General features: G+C 47.5%; 1 protein-coding gene across 1 annotated transcript in view; it reads right to left on the bottom strand.

Annotated features, from left to right (window-relative positions):
* The window catches only part of LOC138275586 (peptidoglycan recognition protein 1-like), a 47,126-nt gene extending 35,430 nt beyond the window's left edge, over positions 1 to 11,696 (bottom strand). The window contains exon 1 of the mRNA XM_069219130.1: positions 11,681 to 11,696. The gene's annotated coding sequence lies outside the window, so the exon portion shown is untranslated. The remainder of the gene's footprint in view (positions 1 to 11,680) is intronic.
* Between the last annotated feature and the right edge of the window lie 2,046 nt (positions 11,697 to 13,742).

Genomic DNA, 13,742 nt, shown 5'->3' with positions numbered 1-13,742 from the left:
ATTGTTTCCACGCAGAAAGACCGCAAACAAGCCTTGCGAGCTGCAAGAGTTGTGGTTGAAGTTTTTGGGTGCTGCCAGGGCCCAGGAAGGACCAGGAGGTCGCCCCTTGGAGAAGGAGACAGAGGGTGCGCTCAAACAACACAGAGAGCACATGCAGAAGCACCTGAACAGGCGTTCAGAAGATCTGAGCATGACGGTCGACTCATCACAACAAAAGGGAGTCCCACGACGTCGGAGTCCAACTCAGCAAGTTGGTGTAGGAAAGTACCATCTTGCCTGGCATGTTACCCCCATATTTCACTGTATATATGTTGTTTTAGTGTATGTGTCACTGGGACCCTGCCAGCCAGGGCCCCAGTGTTCATAAGTGTGCCCTGTATGTGTTCCCTGTGTGATGACTAACTGTCTCACTGAGGCTCTGCTAATCAGAACCTCAGTGGTTATGCTCTCTCTGCTTTCTAAATTGTCACTAACAGGCTAGTGACCGATTTCACCAATTCACATTGGCATACTGGAACACCCTTATAATTCCCTAGTATATGGTACTGAGGTACCCAGGGTATTGGGGTTCCAGGAGATCCTTATGGGCTGCAGCATTTCTTTTGCCACCAATAGGGAGCTCTGACAATTCTTACACAGGCCTGCCACTGCAGCCTGAGTGAAATAACGTCCACGTTATTTCACAGCCATTTACCACTGCACTTAAGTAACTTATAAGTCACCTATATGTCTAACCTTTACCTGGTAAAGGTTGGGTGCTAAGTTATTTAGTGTGTGGGCACCCTGGCACTAGCCATGGTGCCCCCACATCGTTCAGAGCAAATTCCACGGACTTTGTGAGTGCAGAGACACCATTACACACGTGCACTGTACATAGGTCACTACCTATGTACAGCGTCAAAATGGTAACTCCGAACATGGCCATGTAATATGTCTAAGATCATGGAATTGTCACCCCAATGCCATTCTGTCATTGGGGAGACAATTCCATGATCCCCCGAGTCTCTAGCACAGACCCGGGACTGCCAAACTAACTTTCCCAGGGTTTCACTGCTGCTTCTGCTGCTGCCAACCCCTCAGACAGGTTTCTGCCCCCCTGGGGTCCAGCCAGGCTTGGCCCAGGAAGGCAGAACAAAGGACTTCCTCAGAGAGAGGGTGTTACACCCTCTCCCTTTGGAAAAAGGTGTCAGGGCTGGGGAGGAGTAGCCTCCCCCAGCCTCTGGAAATGCTTTGATGGGCACAGATGGTGCCCATCTCTGCATAAGCCAGTCTACACCGGTTCAGGGATCCCCCAGCCCTGCTCTGGCGTGAAACTGGACAAAGGAAAGGGGAGTGACCACTCCCCTGACCTGCACCTCCCCTGGGAGGTGCCCAGAGCTCCTCCAGTGTGCTCCAGACCTCTGCCATCTTGGAAACAGAGGTGCTGCTGGCACACTGGACTGCTCTGAGTGGCCAGTGCCAGCAGGTGACGTCAGAGACTCCTTCTGAGAGGCTCTTACTTGTGTTGCTAGCCTATCCTCCTTCCTAGGTAGCCAAACCTCCTTTTCTATTTAGGGTCTCTGCTTTGGGGAATTCTTTAGATATCGAATGCAAGAGCTCATCAGAGTTCCTCTGCATCTCTCTCTTCACCTTCTGCCAAACCATCGACTGCTGATTGCTCAGGACGCCTGAAAAACCGCAACAAAGTAGCAAAGACGACTACTGCAACCTTGTATCGCTGATCCTGCCGCCTTCTTGACAGTTTCCTGGTGGTGCATGCCCTGTGGGTAGCCTGCCTCCTCTCTGCACTAGGAGCTCTGAAGAAATCTCCAGTGGGACGACAGAATCCTCCCCCTGCAACCGCAGGCAACAAAAGACTGCATCACCGGTCCTCTGGGTCCCCTCTCAGCACAACGAGCGTGGTCCCTGGAACTCAGCAACTCTGTCCAAGTGACTCCCACAGTCCAGTGACTCTTCAGTCCAAATTTGGTGGAGGTAAGTCCTTGCCTCCCCACACTAGACTGCATTGCTGGGTACCGAGTGATTTGCAGCTGCTCCGGCTCCTGTGCACTCTTCCAGGATTTCCTTCGTGCACAGCCAAGCCTGGGTCCCGACACTCTAACCTGCAGTGCACAACCTCCTGAGTTGTCCTCCGGCGTCGTGGGATTCCCTTTTGTGTCTTTGGATGAGCTCCGGTTCACTCCTCTTTGCAGTGAATGTTCCAGCACTTCTGCGGGTGTTGCCTGCTCTTGTGAGGGCTCCCTAACTTGCTGGGCGCCCCCTCTGTCTCCTCATCCAAGTGGTGACATCCTGGTCCCTCCTGGGCCACAGCAGCATCCAAAAACCCTAACCGCGACCCTTGCAGCTAGCAAGGCTTGTTTGCGGTCTTTCTGCGTGGGAACACCTCTGCAAGCCTCTTCACGACGTGGGACATCCATCCTCCAAAGGGGAAGTTTCTAGCCCTCTTCGTTCTTGCAGAATCCACAGCTTCTACCATCCACTGGCAGCTTCTTTGCACCCTCAGCTGGCATTTCCTGGGCATCTGCCCAATCTCGACTTTGTCACAACTCTTGGACTTGGTCCCCTTGTTTCACAGGTACTCAGATCCGGAAATCCACAGTTGTTGCTTTGCTGGTGTTCGCCTTCCTTGCAGGAACCCCCTATCACAACTTATGTGCTCTCTGGGGAACATAGGTGCACTCTACAACTACTTTTCAGGGTCTTGGGGTGGGCTATTTTTCTAACCCTCACTGTTTTCTTACAGTCCCAGCGACCCTCTACAAGCTCACATAGGTTTGGGGTCCATTTGTGGTTCGCATTCCACTTTTGGAGTATATGGTTTGTGTTGCCCCTATACCTATGTGCTCCTATTGCAATCTACTGTGACTTTACATTGCTTGCATTACCTCCTTTTGCTATTACTGCATAATTTTGGTATTGTGTACATATATCTTGTGTATATTTGGCATCCTCATACTGAGGGTACTCACTGAGATACTTTTGGCATATTGTCATAAAAATAAAGTACCTTTATTTTTTAGTATATCTATGTATTGTGTTTCCTTATGATATTGTGCATATGACACCAGTGGTATAGTAGGAGCTTTGCATGTCTCCTAGTTCAGCCTAAGCTTCTCTGCTATAGCTACCTTCTATCAGCCTAAGCTGCTAGAAACACCTCTTCTACACTAATAAGGGATAACTGGACCTGGTACAGAGTGTAAGTACCCCTTGGTACCCACTACAAGCCAGGCCAGCCTCCTACAGATAGGCAATGCAGGACGGAGTACTGGGAACCTGGGCTAGGCTGTGCTCAAAGGAAGTCTTACAAGAGTGCACAGAAGCCCTAGCAGCTGCAGTTCACACAGTACACAGGATTACTGTCTGGCTTGGGGAGGCAAGGACTTACCTCCACCAAATTTGGACAGAAGGGCCACTGGACTGTCAGGGACACTTGGATCCAGCTCCTGTGTTCAAGGGACCACGCTCGTCAAGATGAGAGGGGACCCAGAGGACCGGTGATGCAGAAGTTTGGTCCCTGCGTTAGCAGGGGGAAGATTCCATTGACCCACAGAAGATTTCTTCTTGGCTTCCAGTGCAGGGTGAAGGTAGACAGCCCTCAGAGCATGCACCACCAGGAAACAGTCGAGAAAGACGGCAGGATGAGGCGCTACATTGTTGCTGGTAGTCTTCTTGCTACTTTGTTGTGGTTTTGCAGGTGTCCTGGAGCAGTCAGTGGTCCATCCTTGGCAGAAGTCGAAGAGAGAAGTGCAGAGTTACTCTGGTGAGCTCTTGCATTCGTTATCTGCGGACAAACCCGCAAGAGAGGGACCCTAAATAGCCCTCATAGGAGGATTGGCTACCTAGCCGGGTAAGAGCCTATCAGGAGGGGTCTCTGACTTCACCTACTGGCACTGGCCACTCAGAGGTCTCCATTGTGCCCTCACACCTCTGCATTCACAATGGCAGAGGTCTGGGACACACTGGAGGAGCTCTGGGCACCACCCCTGGGGTGGTGATGGACAGGGAAGTGGTCACTCCCCTTTCCTTTGTCCAGTTTCACGCCAGAGCAGGGGCTGGGGCTCCCTGAACCAGTGTAAACTGCCTTATGCAAGGAGGGCACCATCTGTGCCCTTCAAAGCATATCCAGAGGCTGGGGGAGGCTACTCCTCCCCAGCCTTCAACACCTATTTCCAAAGGGAGAAGGTGTAACACCCTCTCTCAGAGGAAATCCTTTGTTGTGCCTTCCTGGGACTGGGCTGCCCAGACCCCAGGAGGGCAGAAACTCGTCTGAGGGTTGGCAGCAGCGGTAGCTGTAGAGAAAACCCCAGAGAGCTGGTTTGGCAGTACCCGGGGTCCATGCTGGAGCCCCGGGGATGCATGGAATCGTCCCCCCCATACCAGAATGGTATTGGGGTGACAATTCCATGATCCTAGACATGTTACATGGTCATGTTTGGAGTTACCATTGTGAAGCTACACATAGGTATTGACCTATATGTAGTTCACGTGTGTAATGGTGTCTCCACAATCACAGTACGGGGAATTTGCCCTGAACAATGTGGGGGCAACTTGGCTAGTGCCAGGGTGCCCTCACACTAAGTAACTTTGCACCTAACCTTCACTAAGTGAGGGTTAGACATATAGGTGACTTATAAGTTACTTAAGTGCAGTGGTAAAATGGCTGTGAAATAACGTGGACGTTATTTCACTCAGGCTGCAGTGGCAGTCCTGTGTAAGAATTGTCTGAGCTCCCTATGGGTGGCAAAAGAAATGCTGCAGCCCATAGGGATCTCCTGGAACCCCAATACCCTGGGTACCTAGGTACCATATACTAGGGAATTATAAGGGTGTTCCAGTGTGCCAATCAGAATTGGTCAAATTAGTCACTAACCTGTAGTGACAATTTTGAAAGCAGAGAGAGCATAAACACTGAGGTTCTGGTTAGCAGAGCCTTAGTGATACAGTTAGGCACCACAAAGGGAATACATACAGGGCACAACCTATGAGCACTGGGGTACTGGCTAGCAGGATCCCAGTGACACAGGCAAAAACAAACATACATATAAGTAAAAAAGGGGGTAACATGCCAGCCAAGATGGTACTTTCCTACACTAAGTGGTGATAAGTGGAGAGTAGATCTGCAATTGAGTGGCTACTTCCTTTATCATCACTATATGGTCCCTTCCCTGTAGAGAAGTGAACCAGCCTGTTTGGAGATTTATTTTTAGCTAGTGAACAGTGCAGTGTGAACTCCGAGATGCCCTTTTTTAAAGATCATGACAAATTTTTAAAGTGGGGCAGGATTTCTGTCCCTGGGATCCTATGTCAGGACAAGATTGCTGTCCGAAGCTTTGGAGTGCTAGAGAGAGATGCTATCTTAACAAGGCAAAAAGTTTGACCCCATGGCTCTAAGAGGGGACAGGGGTGCTGTCCCTCTTGGGTTGGAGCAGGACAGGGTTGCTGTTCTAAAGGCTCCACAGAAGGACAGGGCTGCTGTCCTATATTTTTAGAGGTAGCGCAGGGGTGCTGCACTAAGGTTTCTCTGAGAGGGCTGGAGGGTTGCTCCAAAATTACTAAGACAGGGTAGGTATGCTTGTCTGCTTTACAGTTTCCACAGAGAGGGACCTTTACCTCTGGGAATTTAGCTGTAGTAGCTGTTGACTCCTTTGGTACAGGTTCCACCCAAGGAGAGGAATCCTCCACCACCAGAATGGTATCCTTAGTGGCAGGGTGGGTAAGGTATATCTTGATATCCTTTTTAGCTGTGGGGTGAGGAGGATCCTGAGGCTTCAGAACTCCTTCTCTTCTTTGCTTTTTCATCTCAATTGAGATTTAAGGAAGCAATTCCTTGGGGATGCATGGGTCCTTAACTCTACTTCAGTCCAACCTGGGTCCTCTAGGTCCTTTCCTAGGAGACAGTCTACAGGTAAGCTAGGTGAAACCACCACCTGCTTAGGGCCAGTAACTCCACCCCAACTAAGTTGAACTACAGCTAAGGAGAGAGACTGAGTGACATCAGTAACCTGTTACTTCTGTCCAAGGAGGTGTTGTGCAGGTGACACCAGGTTTTCATTCACTAAAGTGATACTGGCACCTGTGTCTCTCTAGACCTTGGCCTCAACACCATTTATTTAAATTGATTGCTTGTACTTATCCATGTTAAGGGGACAAGCAGCCAAGGTGGCAAGCCCTATGCCACAGGTAAGACAGGAATTGCCTTGGGGTTTCTACACCTACCCCTGTTTCTATGATGGACTCAAGAGTGAACCCAACCACACCTTTCGTTTGACTATTGCCAGTAGTCCCACCACTATTACCACTGCTACCAGGGGCACTAGATGTGGAAGTGGGTGTTGTAGTGGTGGTAGGCTCAGGGGATTAACCTGGACAGGATTTGTCCCCTGGCCTGTGGCCTTTACCTCTGCACACATAGCACCAAGGCTTTTTATTGAGTGCAGCAGAGGAAGAAGAGAACCTTTTATTCTCACCCCTGAGGAGTTTTGTGGGCCTGATTAGGAAACCCTACTTTTAAGTTTGTCCCCCCCCCTTGTCCTGCGATTTTTCATCTTCTTTCTTCTTTTCTTTATCACCCCCTGTGTAGGAAAGTACCCTCTTTTTGGTGTGTTACCCTCAATTTCTGCCTGATGTCAGTGTGTTTTGACTGTGTCACTGGGATCCTGTTAGTCAGGACCCCAGTGCCTATGGTCTTTGGCCTGCTTGTCAGTATGTTTCACTGTTTTTGAAAGTATGCTTGACTGTGTCAGTGCTCATGCTCTCTCTGTTTCTAAATTGATCACTACATACTGGTAACCCAGTATCTCCCTCCAAATTGGCATACTGATCACCCCTTATAAGTCCCTCTTATATGGTACCTAAGTACCCAGGGCATTAGGGTTCCAAGGGATCCCTATGGGCTGGAGCAATACTTTTCCCACCCATAGGGAGCCCATGCAAAGGCTTCTACAGGACTCCCGTTGCAGCCTCTGTGAAATGGTGCATGCACCATTTCACTGGTATTTACACTGCACCAGGTCACTTATATCTGACCTATATGTCAGCCCTTCCAGCCCTGAAGGTTGAGTGCATGGTATCTGTGTGAGGGCATCTCTGCACTAGCAGAAGTTCTCCCACGTTGTCCAGGACCATTTTCCCAGATTGAGTGAGTGCAGGGACGCCATTTTACGCATGCACTGGACATAGGTCAAAACCTATGTCCAGCTTCACAATGGTAACCCCGAATATGACCATGTAAGGTGTCTAACAACTAGGAATTGTACCCCAATACTGATTCCTGTATTGCTTGCACAATCACATGCACTCTGGGGGCTCCACGGTGGACCCCCAGTACTGCTATACCAGCCTTCTGTGGTTTTCCAGGCAGCCCCAGATGCTACCACTTCACAGACAGGTTTCTGCCCTCCTCTTGCTTGAGCAGCTCAAGCCCAGGAAGGCAGAATAAAGGATTCTACAGGTGTTACATCCTCTCCCTTTGGAAATAGGTGTTACAGGCTTGGGAGGGGTCGTCTCCAAAAGCCTCTGGAAATGCTTTGCAGGGCACAGATCATTCCCTCCTTGCATTATCCAGTCTACACCAAGTCAGGGACCCCCAGTCCCTGCTCTGGTGCGAAACTTGACAAGGAAACGGGAGTGACCACTTCCCTGTCCATCACCACCCCAGGGGTGGCACCCAGAGCTCCTCCATAGTGCTCCTGGGAGCATCTGAGTGTCCAGTGCCAGCAGGTGACATCAGAGACCTTCCCTGATAGGTGCTCAACTGTTAGATGACCAATACCCCTTTCAGGGCTATTTAGGGTCTCTCTCTTGGGTGGTTCTTAAGATTCGGATTGCAAGACTCCAGCAGGAATCCTCGGCAGCTGGGGCTGCCTGGAAAACCTCAGAAGGCTGTAATGGCAGTACTGGGGTCCTCTAAGAAGCTCCCAGAGTGCATGGAATCATACAACCAATGCTTGCAAAAGCCTTGGGGGGATGATTCCAACATGTTTGGTACCAAACATGGCCATATTCTGAGTTACCATTGTGAAGCTATACATAGGTGTATAGTGCACGTGCAAAATGGCATCCCCACACTCAAAACGTCTGGGAAATGGTCCTGGACGATGTGAGGCACTTCTGCTGGTGTAGGGGTTCCCTCACACACAGGTACTCTGCACCCAGCCTTCAGGGTTGGAAGGCCTGCTATGTGGGTGACTTATAAGTGACCTGGTGCAGTGTAAATGGCAGTGAAAGAGTGCATGCTCCTTTTCACGCTGGCTGCAATGGCAGTCCTGCAGAAGCCTTTGCATGGGCTCCCTAAGGGTGGCAAAAGTAATGCTGCAGCCCATAGGGATTCCCTGGAGCCCCAATGCCCTGAGTACCTAGGTACCATATACTTGGGACTTATAAGGGGACACCAGTATGCCAATTTTGGGTAAAATACTGGGTTACCAGTATGCAGTGACAAAAGTTAGAGGAGGGAGAGCATAATCACTGGGGACCTGGTTAGCAGGGTCCCAGTGAACACAGTCAAGCACACTGACATCAGGCATAAAATGGGGGTAACCATGGCAAAAAGATGTACTTTCCTACACCTGTGCTCTGTGTGGTTTTGAACCATAGCAGGAACCGGGGTTTCCTGAACTGGTGAAACAGGATTATGGACGGAGGGCCCTTCAAAGCAGTGTGGTGGTGCTCTGAGGCCACCCCAGTCCAGAGACACCCATTTCAAAGGGAGAAGTGGTCACACCTCACCCTTGCAGGAAATCCTTTGTTCTGCCTTCCTCTGCTTCAGCTAAGTTCATAGGCAGAAGGGCAGAACCATGTCTTGGGCCGGCAGTAGCATGGGCTGGCAACCAGACCCTGTAAGGCTGCACAGGCAGAACAGGGGTATCATCTAAGGAACCCCCAGAGTACAGGGGATCATGCGACTAGCACTGGAATCTGTGTAGTGACATGATTCCAACATGTTTGATGCCAAACATGCCTGGATTCGGGAAGCCAATATGTAGTTGGACAACTTGTGTTGACCAGTGTCCACTATGTGCCTTAAGATGACTTTCCCACACTTATAAAGCCCAGGGAATGGAGTCTGGGGTCTGTAGGGGTACCTCTGCTTATGCCAGAGTACCTTCACATTTAGAACCTGTACACCCTGCCCTTGGGCGTAAGAGCCTACTTTAGGGGTGACTTCTAGGTTGTAAGTGCAGTGACCACAATATAAGGTAAAGGGGTGAAAAGGTGCCTTCACCATTTCACACAGGCTGCAATGGCAGGCCTGTAGACACAGTTTGTGTGGGCTCCCATTGGTGGCATAATACATGCTGCAGCCCAGGGGGGACCCCTGATGTACCAGTGCCCTGGGAACCTAAGTACCATATACCAGGGACTTACAGGGGTACATCAGTATGCCAGTTGTGGGCTGTGAGAAATACTTACCAACCCAATTTAAAGCAGAGAATACCAACACTGGGGTCCTGGATAGCAGGATCCTAGTGCACTACAGTCACCAGGCACAAAGTGGGGGCAACCATGTCAGAAATAGCCTACTTTCCTTCAAACACACCACAACATCAAACAATATACCATGACATAAAATACAATAGCATAGCATAATATAACACACAGTAACATAGTATAACACACAGTAGTATAACATAGCATGTATACCATAGCATAACATACCATAACACAGCATAACGTAACATAACAAAACATAACATAGCATAGCACCGCATAACATAACACACCATAGCATGACATTACACACAATAAAACAACATAACAGAACATAACATTACATAACATAGCATAGTATAGCATAGCATAACATAACATAGCATTACACATAATAGCATAACATAACACACAATAACACAACAGAACAGAACAAAAACATAACATAGCATAGCACCGCATAACATAACACACCATAGCATAACATAACACACCATAACATTACATAAGAAGGCATAGTATAGCATAACATAACATAACCTAACAAAACATAACACACCATTACACAGTATAACATAAAGCATTGTAGCATAACATTACACACCATAGCATAACATAATACACCATAGCCTAACATAACCATCCATAGCATGACATAACACACCATAGCATAACATCACAACATAACATAAAGTACCAACGCATAACATAACACACCATAACATAACATAACACACCACAGCCTAACATAACCATCCATAGCATAACATAACACACCACAGCATAACATAACACACGATAACACAAAATAACATAAAGTATTGTAGCATAACATTACACACCATAACATAACATAATCATTCATGGCATAACAAACCATAGCTCAACATAACACACCTAACACAACATAACACAACACACCACAGCATAACATAACATAACATACCATAGCACAACATAACACACCATAACACAACAAAGCATAACCTAACGCACCATAGCATAACATAACATAACATAACATAACATAACATAGCACAACATAACACACCATAACACAACAAAGCATAACCTAACACACCATAGCATAACATAACATAATCATTCATGGCATAACAAACCATAGCACAACATAACACACCTAACACAACATAACATAACACACCACAGCATAACATAACATAACATACCATAGCACAACATAACACACCATAACACAACAAAGCATAACCTAACACACCATAGCATAACATAACATAATCATTCATGGCATAACAAACCATAGCACAACATAACACACCTAACACAACATAACATAACACACCACAGCATAACATAACATAACATACCATAGCACAACATAACACACCATAACACAACAAAGCATAACCTAACACACCATAACATAATATCACATACCATTACATAGCACACCATAGGATAATATAACACACCATAACATAACATAGCGTAACATAAAATCACATAACATAAAACACCATACCATACCATAACACATCATAACACAACATAACAAAACATAGCATAACATAAAACACCATAACATTACACAATGTAACATAACAGAACATAGCATAGCATAGAACAACATAACATAACATAACACATCATAACATAATGTAACGTATTATAACATAACATAACATCACATAACACCGTAGCGTAACATAGCACTCCTTAGCATAATATAACACACTATACATAACTTAAGGTACTATAGCATAACGTAACATAACATAACAACACACACCATAGCATAACATAACACATCATAACACACCATAACATAACATAATATAACATAACATACTATAAAATAGCATAGCATAGCATAGCCTAGTATAACACAACACACCATAACATAACACATCATAACATAACGTAACATATTGTAAAATAACATAACATCACATAACACCATAGCATAACATAGCACACCATAGCATAGTATAACACATCATAACATAATGTAACATAATATAAAATAACATAGCACCTCATAGCACAACATAACACATTATAACACAACATAACATAACACACCATAGCATAACACAACATAACATAACAGAACATAGCATAGAATAGAACAACATAAGATAACATGACATAACACACCATAACATAACATAATTACATGCTGTTTGTAAAGCCCCAGCTAAAAGAATCCTCCCAATAAATTAATAAATGATAGAAGTATTACTTGGCCCCCTTCAGTGGCCCTCACCTGGTCTTCCTTCCCCAGGCGGGTTCAGGAGGTGCCTCTGGGATTCCCTTTTATACTCACAGTGTACAGACCTCCTGAGATCCCAGGAAGTTGGCCTCACTTCAAGCCCTGAGGGAGGCTCTGCCGAGTGACTCGTGGTGCCAGTTATTTAATGTTATATAATATATTCTTGCATCAGAGCACACCAGGAAGCTGCCATGTACCTCTTTGAGGCTTTGTCTCATAGTTTGATGCCAGGGTGTAGGCTTCTCTTTGGGGTCTGTCACTCATTTAATAATGGAAAAGTTGTTCTGAATGCACCTTATGAAGTCCTGGCAGCCCATCCAGGTGCTTCCGGTGGCCTGGATTTGGGGTCCTCCACTTCCTGTGGTGACAGCCATCTCAGTGACCCCGTGAACCGTACCTGCAGCTGGTCATAGGTCACTCTGGAACCTATGGTAATCACAGCGCTGCACCAGTGGCCTTAGCTCAAGGAACTATGGCCCTCATTACAACACTGGCGGATGGCAGTATTTAGGAGAAAGGTACTGCCAACAGGCTGGCGGTACCTTTCCCAAAAATGTAACATTGGCGGTTTGGCTCAAGCCAAATCTCCAATGAACCACTCCGTCCGCCAGGGCGGTAACAGCTGCTGGGCTGGAGACTTCAGTCTCCAGCCAGGCGGCCGTCACTGTCCCACCCGAGGGATTTTGACCCCACCTAACGCCATGGTTGCCAGGGAATTCCTTCCCTGACACTGATAGGGGAATCCACCACCCTCCCACCCCTCCCCAGAGTCCTAACTCTCCCTCCCCCTCCTGACCCCCCACGACATACATGCACATACTTGCACCAACATACACACACTTATACCCACATTCACCCACGCATGCATACATACATTCACACACACATCCACACACACTGACAGACATACAAGCACACACGTATTCACACAACACAACACAAAATACATGCACACTCACACCCATTCATGCACACACACATTCCACACGCCACACACCTGCATGCACGCACACAGACACACACACCCACACCCCCACACACAACACACCCAATCCCCCTCCCCTGTCGGAGCACCCAACTTACCTGCTTGTAGGGGGTCCTCCAGCAGGAGAAGGGACGTGGCGCTGCTGCCAGCAGCAGTGTTTGCCAGCCGAACACCGCCAGGCCATTTCATGGATCATGATACGGTCTGCGGATGCCACCTTACCGCTGCCCGCTGCCATAACCATAGCCGAAATTCCACCAGCCTTCTGTCATAGGTAGGCGACCGCCATTGACATAATGAGAGCCTATATGCCTGAACTGAGAACTGTGCACTTAACCAGAGCCAAACCCCACAGTTGTCCCTACTGTGTTAATGATATAACCTCTTGGTATGTTGTGGAAAGCCCTTAGTATGATGTTGGAGCCTCGTATTATGGTGTGGAAGCCCCTTCGTATGATGTGGAAACCCCTTAGTATGATGTGGAAGCCTCTTAGAATGATGAGGAAGCCCCTTAGTATGATGTGAAAGCCTCTTATTGTGGTGTGGATGCCCCTAAGTATGGTGTGGAAACCTCTTGGTATGATGTATTTGGTATAATGTGGGAGCCTCTTAGTATGATGTAGGAGCCCCTTAGTGTGATGTGGGAGTCCCTTTAGTATGATGTGGGAGCCAATTAGTGTGATGCCTCTTAATATGATGTGGAAGTCCTTTATTATAATGTTGAAGCCTCTTAGTATGATTTGGAATTCCCTTAGTATGACGTGGAAGCCTGTTAGCATGAAGTGGAAGCCCCTTACTTTGACGTCGAAGGCTCTTAGTATCATGTGGAAGCCTCTTGGTATGAGATGGCAGCCCCTTAGTATGATGTGGACGTGAATGCTCATTAGTGTGATAAGGGAGCCGCATGGTATGATGAGAACACCCCTTAGTATGATGTGAGAGCCTCTTAGTATGATGTGGAAGCCTCTTAGTATGGTGTGGCTCCTCCTTAGTATGATGTGGAGGCCCTTTGGTATGATGTGGAAGCCCCTTGGTATGATGTGGAAGCCTCTTAGTATGATGTGGCTGCCC

This window comes from Pleurodeles waltl, unplaced genomic scaffold (assembly GCF_031143425.1).
Source record: "Pleurodeles waltl isolate 20211129_DDA unplaced genomic scaffold, aPleWal1.hap1.20221129 scaffold_282, whole genome shotgun sequence".
Taxonomy (NCBI): Eukaryota; Metazoa; Chordata; class Amphibia; order Caudata; family Salamandridae; genus Pleurodeles; species Pleurodeles waltl.
This window is presented reverse-complemented; position numbering and strand designations above follow the sequence as displayed.